This window comes from Triticum dicoccoides, chromosome 1A, assembly GCF_002162155.2.
Source record: "Triticum dicoccoides isolate Atlit2015 ecotype Zavitan chromosome 1A, WEW_v2.0, whole genome shotgun sequence".
Lineage (NCBI taxonomy): Eukaryota > Viridiplantae > Streptophyta > Magnoliopsida > Poales > Poaceae > Triticum > Triticum dicoccoides.
This window is the reverse complement of record NC_041380.1, coordinates 52,123,701-52,143,393: the sequence shown is the minus strand read 5'-3', so window position 1 is coordinate 52,143,393 and position 19,693 is coordinate 52,123,701.

Sequence of the window (19,693 nt, the reverse complement as noted above, 5' to 3'; positions counted from 1 at the left end):
TGGACAAGGAAAATTTTTACAAGCAACTTTTTTCCAAAAAAGTATAATGCTTGGTCGAACCGAACGCAAGTTAGAAATTAAAGCTTTGAGCATGAAAGCGACTTAGCTGGTTAATGTGTTCGGTATTGATGACGCGGTCCGAGCTTGATGCGGGGCAAGGTTCCATCCCCCAAGCTGGTCCCGAGGTGGCGGAGCGGAGAGCTCGACACACCGAAGTGGTGACATAGCACGGTCAATGCAGACCGGCAGAGTGACGCCGAAGTCCCCGGATCATTTTCCTGTGCACAAAAAATAGTGCAAACCAGAGATAATAGTAATAATGATAATTAAAAAAAATGTTGCATAATACATAATTTATGCAAAGTGAGGAATAGAAGAAATATGGCCTGGCGCCGAAGTCAATGTCGAGGCAGGGCGTCGGCGTGATGTAGTAAAGGCGTGGCAAAGCCTGAATTCACAGGTCGGTCCGAGCTCCGGATGTGGCGTTCGCCAGACTATGTACGGAAACTGATCGAACCACCACGCGACCGTCGTTAATGCGGTCAACATTTGATAGACCTGTGTACATATCATGGACAAACTAGAGTAATAATTCCTTGGGAAAAATGAACCCAAACAAGCAAAAAATACTGAGATTAATAGCACCTGGTTTATTTGTTGTAGCAATCCGAAGGAAGGTGATTCCCAAAATTGGGACTGCCTCCGCACACCGATTGCCTGATGGGAGATAAAACAACGGCATGACAATTCTGGTAAAGGTTGACTCGGCCCAGCTAACGTGACGGAGCTGGGCGGCTAGTGACACTGAAGTGTCCGGAGTAGGTTGATGAAGAGATGGCGAAGCCCCCGGTCCAGCCGAGATGTTGAAGCCTCGACGTTAGCCGATGAGTTGAAGTAGGTCGGCGTGATGGACACCAGCTTGAAGAAGCAATAGTGCGGCCCTGTCGATGCAGGTCGTGACGTGGTCGATGCCGTCTTGATGAAGCGACCGTGCGGCGATGCCGGTATGCCCGCTCCGTGTAATCCATGGGGCAGCGATGTTGATGATGATTTATCCTTCGCGATGCCGGACTCTTGTTCGGCTTGCCGAGATGATGATCCGAAGAAGTTGAGCTCGGCTAAAGTGACGACGTGTCTAGCGCAGGTCGGCAGCCGTTGAGTAATATTGCCAGACTGGTTTGACACCAGCATGATGTTGAAGATCATGTTCAAAAGATCTTAAAGTTAGTGGGATGTGTTCGGGAACAAAACACAATACCCCATACAAAACTTCCTTCAAAAGGGATGTCCGAAATCCCGTTCATAAAAAAGATGAATTCGGGTCGGATTCGTTTTCGCGCAGAAAACAGATCCGAAAAGTGATGCACTAACCGGAAGGTTCCCGGAGTTTGGACGGTCGGATCGAGCTGAAATTTTGAGAGGTGGTAGATATAGGAATTCCGCAGACGATCAACGGTTGGATCTTCCAAAGGACGTCCGAGCTAGAAGCTGGACACCACGCCCTAAACTCATCCAAATTCCCATCCAAATTTGACAGGGCTCTGGTATATCATTGATTGCCAGAGATTCCTCCATCGGAACTCGACGAAATTTTCTAGGGTTGTTATAGACTCAATTCCGCACAATTTCACCAAAGAGATCGTCAAAGTAATACTCGAGGAGGTGGTGGCGACAGATACGAGTTCGCTATCCAAAAAAACCAGCACGGTCGCTTGAGGGCAATGTTGACGTTGAGCCCCCGAGCTCCATAGATGATTCCTCCATGATCTTGATAGAGATCGGAGTTCATGTTTGATGAAGGCTCTCGTCCGAACATGGTGATCCGAACACGGGGCGCAATTCTTGGTCGAACCAAGGTGACCAGTCGAACTGGTGATGGAGACGCCGAAGTCGCAGTTGATCTGCCGCGAAGCCATCAATCCTTTTGTCGATCACACAGGGGAACTCTCAATGAAAGCACCAATGTCGGTGTCAAAACTGGCGGTTCTCGGGTAGGGGGTCCCGAACTGTGCGTCTAAGGTGAATGGTAACAGGAGGCAGGGGACACAATGTTTTACCCAGGTTCAGGCCCTCTTAATGGAGATAAAACCCTACGTCCTGCTTGATTAATATTGAAGATATGGGTAGTACAAGAGTAGATCTACCACGAGATCGGAGAGGCTAAAACCCTAGAAGCTATCCTATGGTATGATTGTATGTATATGATCTATCGACTAGCTTGGCCTCGGTTTATATAATGCACCAGAGGCCTAGGATAACAAGAGTCCTAGCCGAGTACGCCGGTGGGGAGGAGTCCTTGTCTTGATCGCCAAGTCTTGTGGAATATTCCTTGTATGCGGCAGCCTTCCGAGCTGGCCCATGAGTATACGGCCATGGGGGTCCTCGGCCCAATCTAATAGATCGGGAGATGACGTGGTGAGTACCCCCTAGTCTAGGACACCGTCAGCGGCGATGTACAGGAGCATAGGTTCCTTGGGAGTCGGAGCCGCTAGGACGGGTGGAGTAGTCAGCATCTTCTTCAACTGGTGAAAAACTTCGTCCGCCTTATGGTTCCACTCGAAAAGTGGTCTTCTTCATGAGTTGGTATAAGGGGAGAGCTTTCTCACCCAGCCGACTGATGAATCGGCTGATGGATGCCAAGCAGCCGGTGAACTTCTGCACATCCAGTAGTCGGCTGGGTACCTCCATTCTCTCGATGGTCTTGATTTTTACTAGGTTGCATCCTATGCCGCGTTCAGAGACCAGGAAACCTAGCAGCTGGCCGGCTGGTACTCCGAAGAGACACTTCTCGGGGTTGAGGTTGATCTGGAACCGGCGCAGGTTCTCAAAGGTCTCCTTGAGGTCTTCCAACAGTGTTCCCCGCTTTTCCGTCTTCACCACCACGTCGTCCACGTAAACGTGGGTGTTCCTGCCGAGCTGCTTGAGGAGGCACTTCTGCATGCAACGCTGAAAGGTGGCGCCGGCATTCCTTAAGCCGAACGTCATGGTGAGGTAGTAGAATGCTCCAAACGGCGTGATGAAGGCGGTCTTCAATCAGTCAGCCGGATTCAGCTTGATCTGGTGATATCCTGAGTATGCATCCAAGAAGCTCAACAACTTGCATCCGGCTATGGAGTCTATCACCTGGTCACTTCTTGGTAGAGCAAATGGATCCTTGGGGCAGGCCTTGTTGAGGCTCGTGTAGTCAATACACATTCGCCACTGCATGTTCTTCTTTAGCACCAGGACCAGATTTGCCAGCCACTCCGGAAAGAAAACTTCTATAATGAAGCCGGCTGCTAGGAGTCGGGCTATCTCTTCTCCGACGACTCTTCTCTTCTGATAAGCGGCGCAGGGGCTGCCTGACCGGCTTTGCATCAGATCGGACGTGTAACTTGTGCTCGGCGAAATCCGTCGGTACACCTGGCATGTCTTTGGGAGACCATGCGAAGATGTCCCGATTCTCACGGAGGAAATCGATGAGCTTGCCTTCCTATTTGCTGTCGAGGTTTGCACCTATGACGGCGTACCTCTCTGGGTGCTCCAGATCCAAGGGTATCTTCTTTGTCTCTTTGGCTGTCTTGAACGAACCTTCGGCTTCCGAGTCCTTTGGGTCGGGCGATATCTCCAGCTGCTTGCCGGCCATCGCCACAACTCGCTCAAGGAGTCGCTTCTCGGCTGCGATCACCAGGGACTCGGCCAGCCGACTGCTCTCGGCCGTGCAAGTGGACGACTTTCGGTAGTCGCTAGCCATAGTCAGAATTCCCCTGAAACTGGGCATCTTCATCTTGAGGTAGGCGTAGTGGGGGACCACCATGAACTTGGCCAAGACGGGTCGGCCAAGCAACGCATGGTATGGGCTCTCAAGGTCCACCACCTCAAACCAAACAGGCTCTCTTCGGAAGTGATCTTTGTCCCCAAACAGGACGTCAATCAGGATCTTGCCGATTGGTGAGCAGGAAAGCCCAGGAACAATGCCGTGGAACACAGTTCGGCTGTTCTGAAGCTGTCTTTGCTTGATTCCTAACTTCTCCATGGTGTCCTTGTACAGGATATTGATGCTGCTACCCCCATCTATCAGAACTCGCGAGAAACGCGCGGCCCGTTTGTCCATGGCAAAGGTGGCGTCCAGGACCAAGGCTTAGGATCCCGGACTCGGCATCACTTCTGGGTGGTCAGCCCTGCTCCAACTGATGGGCCTCTCAGACTAGTGCATGAACTCTAGCGTCTCTGAGGCTACTGCGTTCACCTCTTGCCGCTGTAGCCGCCTGCTGCGTCGATCATCAGCCACACTGGTGAACACCACATAGGCCCCATGCTCCTTAGGGTATTCGTCCTGTACTGCGCCGACTGGCCTGACTGCCGGCTGCTGGGGCGGAGGCGGAGGCGGCTGCCCAGCAGGCGGGGGTGGCAGGAGGCCGTCTCCCTTGGCGATCCTGGTGAGCCAGTGGCACTTCCGGGTGGTGTGATTCGACGGCTTCGCACCGCTGTGGAATTTGCAAGGTCCATCCAAGGTCTGCTCATAGGAGAAGGCCGGCAATCAGTTTGGCTTGCCCCCTTTCTGTTGCTTGGGTGGAGGCTGCTCTTCTGGCTGCTGGGCTTCAACGGTCGCGACCTGCCGGCTGCTGGAAGCCGGCTGCGAGGCCTTGCGCTTGTTGTCGCCCTGCTGTTGTCGCCGGCCGGCGTCCGCCGCCGGAGTTCTTGGAGCCTGAGGAGCTACTTTGCCAGTCGTGCTGATTTGAATTTCTACCTTCATGGAGGAGTCGGCCGTAGCGTACTTGTCCGCTATGATCAGCAGCTCGTCGAGGGTTTCTGGCTCGTGGTAGAGGAGCTTTTGCTTGAGGAGGGTGCCTTCTCGGCACCCGGCTGTGAAGTACTCGATAGCCTGCACCTCGTGCACGCCCTCGCAGGAGTTCCGGAGCTCAGCCCAACGCGTGAGGTAGTCGCGAGTCGACTCGTCAGGACCTTGCACGCACAAGGAGAGATGACGAGGCTTGGGAGGACGCTTGTACATGCTGGTGAAGTTGCAGACGAATGCTTCAGTGAAGTCGACCCAGCTGTTGATGCTGCGGGGCTTTAGGCTATTCAGCCATGTCCGGGCTGTGCCCTGGAGCATGAGCGGAACATACTTTACGGCGACACGCTTGTTGCCGTTTGCTATGCTGACAGCCGTGGAGTAGTCGACTAGCCAGTCTTCCGGCTTCACGGAGCCGGTATACTTGGGCATGTCTCTTGGGAGCGTGAACCCTCTGGGAAAGGGCTAATCCCGGATGCTGGGCCCGAAACAAGGCGGACCCAGCTCGTCTTCTTCTCCCAGCGCCAGGGACCGGTGAAGTTGGTCGATCCGGTGGCGGGCATCATTCTCTCCAACCCCCTCTCGGTGGCCGAGGCGGTCACCGAGAGTCGGATGGTCAAGTGGCGGCGGGGAGACTCGCCTCTCCTTGCAGGGAGGAGGAGGCGGACAGTCGTCCCGTCGTTCCACTGCTCTCGGGCGGCCATCTCGGTCGCGCTCTATGGTAATGCGAGTCCGTCTGTGACTGACATCCAGCTCCTTGTCCTTTCTTCCTTGGGCGCCGCCAGTCGGCGTCCGAGACGTCGCGCCTTGATCTCGGTGCGGGTCGTCGTTTGGCCGCTGCGGCGCCTCCGTGCGGCAACCGGCCTCATTCTGCGCGGCGGCCGCGTCGAGGAGCCGCTGGACTCTCTCCATCATGAGGCGGCGTTCTTCACCCTCGAAATTGTCCAGCTCATCTGCCGCTGCCTGGGCGGCTCGGATGTTCTCCGCCGGTGTAGCGTACACGGGGCGGCTAGCCCCAAACAGGCTGGCGATGGCTGTGCGCGCTGCTGGACCGCGCCAAGGAGGCTGGGCCCTGCCGGGGCCGGCGAGCCGCCAACGGCGCGATCCATCTCCCGCTGGTAAGCTTCTGACAGGCGTCTCATGCTGGCCAGCTTCTTCGCACCTTCGACGAGCTGAAGGCGGCGCACTTCTAACGTCTCTGCGTCAGCATCTTCCGGAATGGGCGCGGCTAGGTCCTGCAGCGCCGCGCCGAGTGAGTCGGGCGCCCCTCCGCCAGGGAACTCGTCATGACTGATGACTAGCACCGCGACGGTGCTTCCGTTGCTCTCCGCGTGGGGGAGAGGTTCGTCATAGACCACCACGTTGGTGGGGAACGCGTCGATCGATGCGGTGTCGGAGTCGACCAGCATCGGGTCGGTGGAGCCTACGAACTCCAAGTCTACGGCAAGCTCGCCGGAAACATGGAGTTGATCGAGGAGGCCCGCGAGGAGGTTCTCGGGGCCACCCGCGCCTGCGTCGGACGTAGGTTCGTCGGAGAGGCGAACCTCGCCGACAAGTTCGGCCAAGGGGCTGGCTGTGCAGGCGATCTCAACGCCGCGCAGCGCGTCGGTGCAAACTTCGCCTGGTGTGCCTGGCTGGCTGCGCTCGCTAGGGAGGAAAAGGGTGTTGGGTTTCGTAGTAATTTCAAAAAATTCCCTACGCATACGCAAGATCATGGTGATGCATAGCAACGAGAGGGGAGAGTGTTGTCTACGTACCCACGCAGACCGACTGCGGAAGCGTTGACATGACGTAGAGGAAGTAGTCGTACGTCTCCACGATCCAACCGATCAAGCACCGAAACTATGGCACCTCCGAGTTCGAGCACACGTTCAACCCGATGACGATCCCCGGACTCCGATCCAGCAAAGTGTCGGGGAAGAGTTCCGTCAGCACGACGGTGTGGTGACGATCTTGATGCACTACAGCAGCAGGGCTTCGCCTAAACTCCGCTACAGTATTATCGAGGATTATGGTGGCAGGGGGCACCGCACACGGCTAAGGAATAGATCACGTGGATCAACTTGTGTCTTCTAGGGTGCCTCTACCTCAGTATATAAAGGACCAAAGGGGGGGAGGCTGGCTGGCCACAAGGGGTGCGCCAGGAGAGTCCTACTCCCTCTGGGAGTAGGATTCCCCCCCCCCACCCCAATCCTAGTTGGAATAGGATTCACGGAGGGGGAAAAGATAGAGAGGGGGCCAGCCACCTCTCCTAGTCCTAATAGGACAAGGGGAAGGGGGAGGCGCACAGCCCATGTAGGGCTGCCTCTTCTCTTTTCCACTAAGGCCCATCATGGCCCATTTAGCTCCCGGGGGGTTCCGGTAACCTTCCCGGTACTCCGGTAAAATCCAGAATTCACCCGGAACACTTCCGATATCCAAACATAGGCTTCCAATATATCAATCTTTACATCTCGACCATTTCGAGACTCCTCGTCATGTCCGTGATCACATCCGGGACTCCGAACAACCTTCGGTACATCAAAATGCATAAACTCATAATATAACTGTCATCGTAACCTTAAGCGTGCGGACCCTACGGGTTCGAGAACAATGTAGACATGACCGAGCACGTCTCCGGTCAATAACCAATAGCGGGACCTGGATGCCCATATTGGCTCCTACATATTCTACGAAGATCTTTGTCGGTCAGACCGCATAACAACATACGTTGTTCCCTTTGTCATCGGTATGTTACTTGCCCGAGATTCGATCGTCGGTATCCAATACCTAGTTCAATCTCGTTACCGGCAAGTCTCTTTACTCGTTCTGTAATACATCATCTCACAACTAACATATTAGTTGTCATGCTTGCAAGGCTTATGTGATGTGCATTACCGAGAGGGCCTAGAGATACCTCTCCGACAATCGGAGTGACAAATTCTAATCTCGAAATACGCCAACCCAACATGTACCTTTGGAGACACCTGTAGTACTCCTTTATAATCACCTAGTTACGTTGTGACGTTTGGTAGTACCCAAAGTGTTCCTCCGGTAAACGGGAGTTGCATAATCTCATAGTTATAGGAACATGTATAAGTCATGAAGAAAGCAATAGCAACATACTAAACGATCGGGTGCTAAGCTAATGGAATGGGTCATGTCAATCAGATCATTCAACTAATGATGTGACCTCGTTAATCAAATAACAACTCATTGTTCATGGTTAGGAAACATAACCATCTTTGATTAACGAGCTAGTCAAGTAGAGGCATACTAGTGACACTTTGTTTGTCTATGTATTCACACATGTATTATGTTTCCGGTTAATACAATTCTAGCATGAATAATAAACATTTATCATGATTATAAGGAAATAAATAATAACTTTATTATTGCCTCTAGGGCATATTTCCTTCAGTCTCCCACTTGCACTAGAGTCAATAATCTAGATTACACCGTAATGATTCTAACACCCATGGAGCCTTGGTGCTGATCATGTTTTTCTCGTGGAAGAGGCTTAGTCAACGGGTCTACAACATTCAGATCCATATGTATCTTGCAAATCTCTATGTCCCCCACCTGGACTAGATCCCGGATGGAATTGAAGCGTCTCTTGATGTGCTTGGTTCTCTTGTGAAATCTGGATTCCTTTGCCAAGGAAATTGCACCAGTATTGTCACAAAATATTTTCATTGGTCCCGATGCACTAGGTATGACACCTAGATCGGATATGAACTCCTTCATCCAGACTCCTTCGTTCGCTGCTTCCGAAGCAGCTATGTACTCCGCTTCACATGTAGATCCCACTACGACGCTTTGTTTAGAACTGCACCAACTGACAGCTCCACCGTTTAACGTAAACACATATCCGGTTTGCGATTTAGAATCGTCCGGATCAGTGTCAAAGCTTGCATCAACGTAACCTTTTACGATGAGCTCTTTATCACCTCCATATACGAGAAACATATCCTTAGTCCTTTTCAGGTATTTCAGGATGTTCTTGACCGCTGTCTAGTGATCCACTCCTGGATTACTTTGGTACCTCCCTGCTAGACTTATAGCAAGGCACACATCGGGTCTGGTACACAGCATTGCATACATGATAGATCCTATGGCTGATGCATAGGGAACATCTTTCATATTCTCTCTATCTTCTGCAGTGGTCGGGCATTGAGTCTTACTCAACTTCACACCTTGTAACACAGGCAAGAACCCTTTCTTTGCTTGATCCATTTTGAACTTCTTCAAAACTTTGTCAAGGTATGTGCTTTGTGAAAGTCCAATTAAGCGTCTTGATCTATCTCTATAGATCTTAATGCCTAATATGTAAGCAGCTTCACCGAGTTCTTTCATTGAAAAACTCTTATTCAAGTATCCCTTTATGCTATCCAGAAATTCTATATCATTTCCAATTAGTAATATGTCATCCACATATAATATTAGAAATGCTACAGAGCTCCCACTCACTTTCTTGTAAATACAGGCTTCTCCGAAAGTCTGTATAAAACCAAATGCTTTGATCACACTATCAAAGCGTTTATTCCAACTCCGAGAGGCTTGCACCAGTCCATAAATGGATCGTTGGAGCTTGCACACTTTGTTAGCTCCCTTTGGATCGACAAAACCTTCTGGTTGCATCATATACAACTCTTCTTCCAGAAATCCATTCAGGAATGCAGTTTTGACATCCATTTGCCAAATTTCATAATCATAAAATGCGGCAATTGCTAAGATGATTCAGACGGACTTAAGCATCGCTACGGGTGAGAAGGTCTCATCGTAGTCAATCCCTTGAACTTGCCGAAAACCTTTCGCAACAAGTCGAGCTTTGTAGCCAGTAACATTACCATCAGCGTCAGTCTTTTTCTTGAAGATCCATTTATTCTCAATTGCTTGCCGATCATCGGGCAAGTCAACCAAAGTCCATACTTTGTTCTCATACATGGATCCCATCTCAGATTTCATGGCTTCAAGCCACTTTGCGGAATCTGGGCTCACCATTGCTTCTTCATAGTTCGTAGGTTCATCATGATCTAGTAGCATGACTTCCAGAACAGGATTACCGTACCACTCTGGCGCGGATCTTACTCTGGTTGATCTACGAGGTTCAGTAGTATCTTGATCTAAAGTTTCATGATCATTATCATTAGCTTCCTCACTAACTGGTCTAGGTGTCACTGAAACAGTTTTCTGTGATGTACTACTTTCCAGTAAGGGAGTAGGTACAGTTACCTCGTCAAGTTCTACTTTCCTCCCACTCACTTCTTTCGAGAGAAACTCCTTCTCTAGAAAGGATACATTCTTAGCAACGAATGCCTTGCCTTCGGATCTGTGATAGAAGGTGTACCCAACAGTCTCCTTTGGGTATCCTATGAAGACACATTTCTCCGATTTGGGTTCGAGCTTATCAGGTTGAAGCTTTTTAACATAAGCATCGCAGCCCCAAACTTTAAGAAATGACAACTTTGGTTTCTTGCCAAACCACAGTTCATAAGGCGTCGTCTCAACGGATTTTGATGGTGCCCTATTTAACGTGAATGCGGCCGTCTCTAAAGCATAACCCCATAACGATAGCGGTAAATCAGTAAGAGACATCATAGATCGCACCATATCTAGTAAAGTACGATTACGACGTTCGGACACACCATTACGCTGTGGTGTTCCGGGTGGCGTGAGTTGCAAAACTATTCCACAAATATTCAAATGTACACCAAACTCGTAACTCAAATATTCTCCTCCACGATCAGATCGTAGAAACTTTATTTTCTTGTTACGATGATTTTCTACTTCACTCTAAAATTCTTTGAACTTTTCAAATGTTTCAGATTTATGTTTCATTAAGTAGATATACCCATATCTGCTTAAATCATCTGTGAAGGTGAGAAAATAACGATATCCGCCACAAGCCTCAATATTCATCGGACCACATACATCGGTATGTATGATTTCCATCAAATCTGTTGCTCTCTCCATAGTACCGGAGAATGGTGTTTTAGTCATCTTGACCATGAGGCACGGTTCGCAAGTACCAAGTGATTCATAATCAAGTGGTTCCAAAAGTCCATCAGTATGGAGTTTCTTCATGCGCTTTACACCGATATGACCTAAACGACAGTGCCACAAATAAGTTGCACTTTCATTATCAACTCTGCATCTTTTGGCTTCAACATTATGAATATGTGTATTACTACTATCGAGATTCAATAAGAATAGACCACTCTTCAAGGGTGCGTGACCATAAAAGATATTACTCATATAAATAGAACAACCATTATTCTCTGATTTAAATGAATAACCGTCTCGCATTAAACAAGATCCAGATATAATGTTCATGCTCAACGCTGGCACCAAATAACAATTATTTAGGTCTAATACTAATCCCGAAGGTAGATGTAGAGGTAGCGTGCCGACCGCGATCACATCGACTTTGGAACCGTTTCCCACGCGCATCGTCACCTCGTCCTTTGCCAGTGCCCGCTTATTCCGTAGTCCCTGTTTCGAGTTGCAAATATTAGCAACAGAACCAGTATCAAATACCCAGGTGCTACTGCGAGCTCTTGTAAGGTACACATCAATAACATGTATATCACATATACCTTTGTTCACCTTGCCATCCTTCTTATCCGCCAAATACTTGGGGCAGTTCCACTTCCAGTGACCAGTCTGCTTGCAATAGAAGCACTCAGTTTCAGGCTTAGGTCCAGACTTGGGTTTCTTCTCCTGAGCAGCAACTTGCTTGCTGTTCTTCTTGAAGTTCCCCTTCTTCTTCCCTTTTCCCTTTTTCTTGAAACTAGTGGTCTTGTTAACCATCAACACTTAATGCTCCTTCTTGATTTCTACCTCCGCAGCTTTCAGCACTGCGAAGAGCTCGGGAATAGTCTTGTTCATCCCTTGCATATTATAGTTCATCACGAAGCTCTTGTAGCTTGGTGGCAGTGATTTGAGAATTCTGTCAATGACACAATCATCCGGAAGATTAACTCCCAATTGAATCAAGTGATTATTATACCCAGACATTTTGATTATATGCTCACTGACAGAACTGTTCTCCTCCATCTTGCAGCTGTAGAACTTATTGGAGACTTCATATCTCTCAATCCGGGCATTTGCTTGAAATATTAACTTCAACTCCTGAAACATCTCATATGCTCCATGATGTTCAAAACATCGTTGAAGTCCTGATTCTAAGCCATAAAGCATGGCACACTGAACTATCGAGTAGTCATCAGCTTTGCTCTGCCAGACGTTCATAACATCTGGTGTTGCTCCAGCAGCAGGCCTGGCACCCAGCGGTGCTTCCAGGACGTAATTCTTCTGTGCAGCAATGAGGATAATCCTCAAGTAACGGACCCAGTCCGTGTAATTGCTACCATCATCTTTCAACTTTGCTTTCTCAAGGAACGCATTAAAATTCAACGGAACAACAGCACGAGCCATCTATCTACAATCAACATAAACAAGCAAGATACTATCAGGTACTAAGTTCATGATAAATTTAAGTTCAATTAATCATATTACTTAAGAACTCCCACTTAGATAGACATACCTCTAATCTTCTAAGTGATTACGTGATCCAAATCAACTAAACCATAACCGATCATCACGTGAGATGGAGTAGTTTTCAATGGTGAACATCGTTATGTTGATCATATCTACTATATGATTCACGCTCGACCTTTCGGTCTCCGTGTTCCGAGGCCATATCTGCATATGCTAGGCTCGTCAAGTTTAACCTGAGTATTCTGCGTGTGCAAAAACTGGCTTGCACCCGTTGTAGATGGACGTAGAGCTTATCACACCCGATCATCACGTGGTGTCTGGGCACGACGAACTTTGGCAACGGTGCATACTCAGGGAGAACACTTCTTGATAATTTAGTGAGAGATCATCTTATAATTCTACTGTCAATCAAAGCAAGATAAGATGCATAAAAGGATAAACATCACATGCAATCAATATGAGTGATATGATATGGCCATCATCATCTTGTGCTTGTGATCTCCATCTCCGAAGCACCGTCGTGATCACCATCGTCACCGGCGCGACACCTTGATATCCATCGTAGCATCGTTGTCGTCTCGCCAATCTTATGCTTCCACGACTATTACTACCGCTTAGTAATAAAGTAAAGCATTACATCGTGATTTCATTGCATACAATAAAATGACAACCATAAGGCTCCTGCCAGTTGCCGATAACTCGGTTACAAAACATGATCATCTCATACAATAAAATTCAGCATCATGCCTTGACCATATCACATCACAACATGCCCTGCAAAAACAAGGTAGACGTCTTCTACTTTGTTGTTGCAAATTTTACGTGGCTGCTACGGGCTTAAGCAAGAACCAATCTCACCTACGCATCAAAACCACAATGATAGTTTGTCAAATAGACTCCGTTTTAACCTTCGCAAGGACCGGGCGTAGCCATACTTGGTTCAACTAAAGTTGGAGAGACAGTCGCCCGCAAGCCACCTGTGTGCGAAGCACATCGGGGGAACCGGTCTCGCGTAAGCGTACGCGTAATGTTGGTCCGGGTCGTCTCGTCCAACAATGCCGCCGAACCAAAGTATGACATGCTGGTAGGCAGTATGACTTATATCGCCCACAACTCACTTGTGTTCTACTCGTGCATATAACATCAACATAAATAACCTAGGCTCTGATACCACTATTGGGTTTCATAGTAATTTCAAAAAATTTCCTACGCATACGCAAGATCATGGTGATGCATAGCAACGAGAGGGGAGAGTGTTGTCTACGTACCCACGCAGACCGACTGCGGAAGCGTTGACACGACGTAGAGGAAGTAGTCGTACGTCTTCACGATCCAACTGATCAAGCACCGAAACTACGACACCTCCGAGTTCGAGCACACGTTCAGCCCGATGACGATCCCCGGACTCCGATCCAGCAAAGTGTCAGGTAAGAGTTCCGTCAGCACGACGGCGTGGTGACGATCTTGATGCACTACAGCAGCAGGGCTTCGCCTAAACTCCGCTACAGTATTATCGAGGATTATGGTGGCAGGGGGCACCGCACACGGCTAAGGAATAGATCACGTGGATCAACTTGTGTCTTCTAGGGTGCCTCTACCTCAGTATATAAAGGACCAAAGGGGGGAGGCTGGCCGGCCACAAGGGGTGTGCCAAAAGAGTCCTACTCCCTCTGGGAGTAGGATTCCCCCCCCTCCCCCAATCCTAGTTGGAATAGGATTCGCGGAGGGGGAAAAGAGAGAGAGGGGGCCGACCACCTCTCGTAGTCCTAATAGGACTAGGGGAAGGGGGAGGCGCACAGCCCATGTAGGGCTGCCTCTTCTCTTTTCCACTAAGGCCCATCATGGCCCATTTAGCTCTCGGGGGGTTCCGGTAACCTTCCCGGTACTCCGGTAAAATCCCGATTTCACCCGGAACACTTCCGATATCCAAATATAGGCTTCCAATATATCAATCTTTACGTCTCGACCATTTCGAGACTCCTCATCATGTCCGTGATCACATCCGGGACTCCGAACAACCTTCGGTACATCAAAATGCATAAACTCATAATATAACTGTCATCGTAACCTTAAGCATGCGGACCCTACGGGTTCGAGAACAATGTAGACATGACCGAGACACGTCTCCGGTCAATAACGAATAGCGGGACCTGGATGCCCATATTGGCTCCTACATATTCTACGAAGATCTTTATCGGTCAGACTGCATAACAACATACGTTGTTCCCTTTGTCATCGGTATGTTACTTGCCCGAGGTTCGATCGTCGGTATCCAATACCTAGTTCAATCTCGTTACCGGCAAGTCTCTTTACTCGTTCTGTAATACATCATCTCACAACTAACATATTAGTTGTCATGCTTGCAAGGCTTATGTGATGTGCATTACCGAGAGGGCCCAGAGATACCTCTCCGACAATTGGAGTGACAAATCCTAATCTTGAAATACGCCAACCCAACATGTACCTTTGGAGACACCTGTAGTACTCCTTTATAATCACCCAGTTACGTTGTGACGTTTGGTAGTACCCAAAGTGTTCCTCCGGTAAACGGGAGTTGCATAATCTCATAGTTATAGGAACATGTATAAGTCATGAAGAAAGCAATAGCAACATACTAAACGATCGGGTGCTAAGCTAATGGAATGGGTCATGTCAATCAGATCATTCAACTAATGATGTGACCTCGTTAATCAAATAACAACTCATTGTTCATGGTTAGGAAACATAACCATCTTTGATTAACGAGCTAGTCAAGTAGAGGCATACTAGTGACACTTTGTTTGTCTATGTATTCACACATGTATTATGTTTCCGGTTAATACAATTCTATCATGAATAATAAACATTTATCATGATTATAAATAATAACTTTATTATTGCCTCTAGGGCATATTTCCTTCAAAGGGTTCCCGTCCAGAACAGATCTCCGGACGGCGGTGCACCAGGCCCCACGGTGGGCGCCAAATGTCGGGGGTTTGGAGCGACATATGCCAATGGATGTCTTATCATGGTGGGGGCGAGTAGAACATCGCCGGTGCCTGGAAACGGGATGAGGCGAAGACATGCACGTCGGCGAATCTTACCCAGCTTCGGGGCTCTCCGGGAAGATAATACCCCTACTGCTGCTCTGCGGGGTCTCCGCATGATCACTATGGTCAAGTGTTTACAGGGTTGCTCCTTGAGCTGTGTCTAGTGGTAGGAGAGGTCAAGGCTAGCTCTCTCCTTCTATCTGGTATGGTATCGAATTACTGGGATCCAACCCTTTGCATGGGTGCCCTGGGGGTTTATATAGGCCTACCCCCCAGGGGTACAATGGTAATTCGACTAGGCGCGGGCCTAGCCGTCAGTGCCTCTGACCTCCGACTTCTCCGCCGACTACTGGGGCCCGCCGACTGGTGAGCCCCGCTGACTGGTCTGGTACGGAGCCGACAGGCCGCGTCCGCCGCGGGCGGGTCTTGCCGACCGCTGATTACTGTAGTCGTGCTTCTGATGACGCAGGATTGGTCATGGGGTCGTGGCAACAGCCCCGCCGCCTGGCGGGCGATCACTGTGGCCACTCCCCATCTCATCTTGATTAATGGCGCGTGGGCCCTGGGGGAGGGCTCTGCCGACTCCCCGGGCCGACTCCCGATGGGTCTGACTGGCGGTTCTCCCGCTGTCTCCCGAGGTCTCGCTGACTGGTGTGCCCCGCTGCCTCCGGGCCATACAAACAAGCCGTCGTGGGCGTAGGACTTGGTACTGTGGTGCTGATGTCAGGGCCGGCCGGGCAACAGTGCCATGCCGCATGGAGATCTTCCCGGGTACGGCGTGCTGTGGCCATGCATGCCCTTGGTAAAGGGCGGAGCGGGCTTCACTATAGCCATGCCTCTGCCTCGCCCCCCTCGATGGGGTCATGGTTCGTCGGAGTCGCCGGCCAACTCCCCAAAGCCGGCTTCTCTGGAAGTCGTCCCTGGGACTCGGCCGTGAGCAGGCAGTCGGCCGCCCCGTCGTCGACTCCTCAGAAGACGGCTCTTCGCCCTGGTGTTTTGAGGGGCGCAGCCTACCCCGATGTCTTGAAAGGTTATGGGACTCGGGTTGGCCTACCCGTGGCCCATTACTCCGACAGATATAGAAAGTTGTAGCAACGGAATTAGGTTTTTGGCTTTGTCCCCGATCATTTGGGGGTACGTGGATATATATAGGAGGAAGATGTACATCGGTGGAGCTTCGAGGGGCCCACGAGGCAGGGGGCGCGCCCTAGGGGGGGCGCCCTCCACCCTCATGACCGCCTCGTGGCTTTCTTGACGGAGGGTCCAAGTCTCCTGGATCTTATCTGATGAGAAAATCACGTTTCCGAAGGTTTCATTCCATTTGGACTTTGTTTGATACCTTTTCTTCGAAACCCTAAAACAGGCAAAAAACCAACAATTCTGTGTTGGGCCTCCCATTAATAGGTTAGTCCCAAAAATAATATAAAAGTGGATAATAAAGCCCAATATAGTCCAAAACAGTAGATAATATAGCATGGAGCAATCAAAAATTATAGATACGTTGGAGACGTATCAAGGATCATGCGGGTATCTTGGAATCGTTCCGATGGTTTTGTGACGAGGACATTGTTCTTGGTGCCTCCTGAAATTAGGGGTTGTGGTAGTGTCCCGGGGAGTTAAGCTCCGAGGTGTTGTCGTCACAATTTTATCGTTGCAGTTCTAGAATACCTGAGTTTCGCCGACATTGAAAATCTCCATTATGCAGTTGTTGGTGAGATAACCTCGACGCCACCCAGTACTAGGGTGGAGTTCGGGAGTATTGCCATAACTCGTATAACGGATGCTTTTCGAAGGTTAAGGTAAACGATTTCCGAAGGTTTCTTGGTTATGTGTTGAAGGATGGATACAGCTGGATGTAGGATTTGCTAGTTTTGGGTGAGATGTTATGCTTCCCCTGTATCCCCAACACCTGATTGCATAACAAAAAAGTTTCGGGAGTTTATAAGTGGGAATTCAAGTAGCTCCTAGGATATGTTTCTGACAGATGTATGATATCAAATTGGGGTTCGACGTCTAGTGGTCCGCCTATCCACGGTTGGTTTTATAGTGGTCTCGTTGTATCTTAAAGAGTCCTTGGCTATGCTGACTCGGGGATGCTTCGTATGTCATGTACACTGCCTTGTACATGATGGTGCTGCACGATCGAGCCCGTGTGGGCCCCAACATGAAAACTTCGGACGAAATCTCTATCATATGTTTGTTCCAACTTATTTTGCAAGCCAATCATTTATTTTTTGTTTTGATTTGTGGTATTCGAGTTGCTTTGAAGTCAAGTGTTGATTCCATACGTTTCCTAAGCGGTGTTCTCATATTTGTATGTGAATACTAATCCTTCCTAATAATCGAGTTTGTCATGTCAACCTTTTCAACCGGTGTGCTTCTCTTCAAGTGGATCCGATCATTTCAACATCCGCAAGATCAATTCTAAGTTTCTCAACAGTGTTTGTTTCATCCGTCCGAAGTTGTCCTTGTTTTTCCCGCCCTCCCACCCTTTTTCTTCAAGGATTCAGATTTCTTAATCTTGTATCATTTTATTTGTGAGAAGTCTCTTTAGTCTTTTCTTTCAATGTGTTACCCGGTGTTTCTTATGAAGATGCTAAGGGAGCTTCAAGTTCATCATTCTTCGTTCTTTTTCTTCTCCAGTGGATTCTATTCAATCTTTTGGTGTTGATCATGTCCCTTTCCTCCTTTCAAATGTTGTCTCATGCCGGTGCACCTCTTAATCATTCCCTGCTTGCTATTCAATTGTTCCAGAGTGCCGAAGATTCACGTTTCCATTCCCGATCCATTCAAGTTATTTTGAGGGTGTTATCTCATTCAAGCCATTTAATTCAACTGGCGCATTCTCTCTTTTAAATTGTTCAACGGTGTTTCTTTTGAGTGGGCCCTAACTCACATGTCTTTTTCCAGGATCTTACCTGACTCTTCTAATTTTCCCGGAGCTATCCTCAAATTTTCTCAAAGTTTGACATAAGAATGAATTATCATCAGTCATATGTATTTCTCCAATATCTGTCAAATTCTTTTCATCGTTGGCTCAACCTTTCTATTCGTCATCCCGGAGTATCTCAACTATTCATGGTGGTGTTTCTCATCGTCATTCTCAGATTTTGAAGACCGAAGAAGAGTTTTCCTCCATATCTTGCTCCATTCTCTTCAAGATTCATGGCTCTAGCTTCGTGCTATCCTCTCATAATTGTTTTCGATTGTGAGAATTCTTTTCACCCATCTGGAGCAATTCAGGAGTCTTTTCAGTTTGATTCTCCGGGGGCCATCATTTCAGAAGATTTATTCATTCTCAGCTTTCAACTCTCTTACTCTAAATCTTACCGGTGCATCATTCAAGTATATTCTAATCAGTTCATGATCTCTTCATTCTCTTGTACCAAATTCCCTCAAGTATCTTCATTTGTTCTCTAATTCTTACCGGTGATTTATCCCTTTACTTCGTTCATTTCCAATTCTTACGGTGGTTCGTTCAAGATCTCTCTTCCTTCGTTATCATATCAATTCATTCATTCTCCCCAATCCTACTGGTGGTTCGTTGAAGACCTTCCCAAGTTGGCGCTATATCTCTTTTAATCCTTTCTAGAAGAATAAGTAGTATGCAAAAATCCGTTGCCTGTCATCAATTTAAATTGGTGAAGGATAAGCATAATGTAATTCTTATTCTTGTTTCATCGAGTATATTCAACTCCTTACTCCGGAGGCTCATCAAATTCTCGGTTTCAATTGTTCATCTTTCTTTTCCCGAGTTCCAAGTTTTCTCGGTTATATCATCGTGAAGCTCCATCTAATCATTGCAAGGCTGCACCTTGTGTTTTCAACTCCTCTTCCCTTTCATTTGATCATCCTTTTGTTACCGGAGTTCTTCATGGAAGTTCTACATGTTGATTCACCAAGGATTTAATTCCTTCTCGTAGTGCTCATCAAGATTCATTTCAGAGGAGTTCAAACATTCTTCATCTTGCATTTCTAAGTGCAGTTCTTCCTATCTTATCTTTTGAGGTGGTGTTATGTCACTATTGACAATTTGAGTTTATGTTTCATGATTCCCATGTTGTCAAGATTGAGATATTTTTAATCCACCAATCTCTTCGTTGGAGTTATCTTGTGTCATATTTCACCTAAAGTCTTCCCTAAGGAATGTTGCTATTGTGGTGCTTATCAATGATTCAAGTTATATCTCTATCATCTTGGTGGAAGAAGTTTTCATCTCTTCTTTGTTCCCCATCAATCATTACTTTCGGTGGCAGAATTTCACCTCAAGATTTCGAGATGTTTTCCATAAGCCCACAACAAGCTTACTCTTTTTGTTGTTGGTTTTCCAACAACTCTGTTCGACCCTTCTCCTAAAGATGCTTTTTCAAGCTCATTTGTGGCAGAAGTTGGCATTTTCTTCTCCATT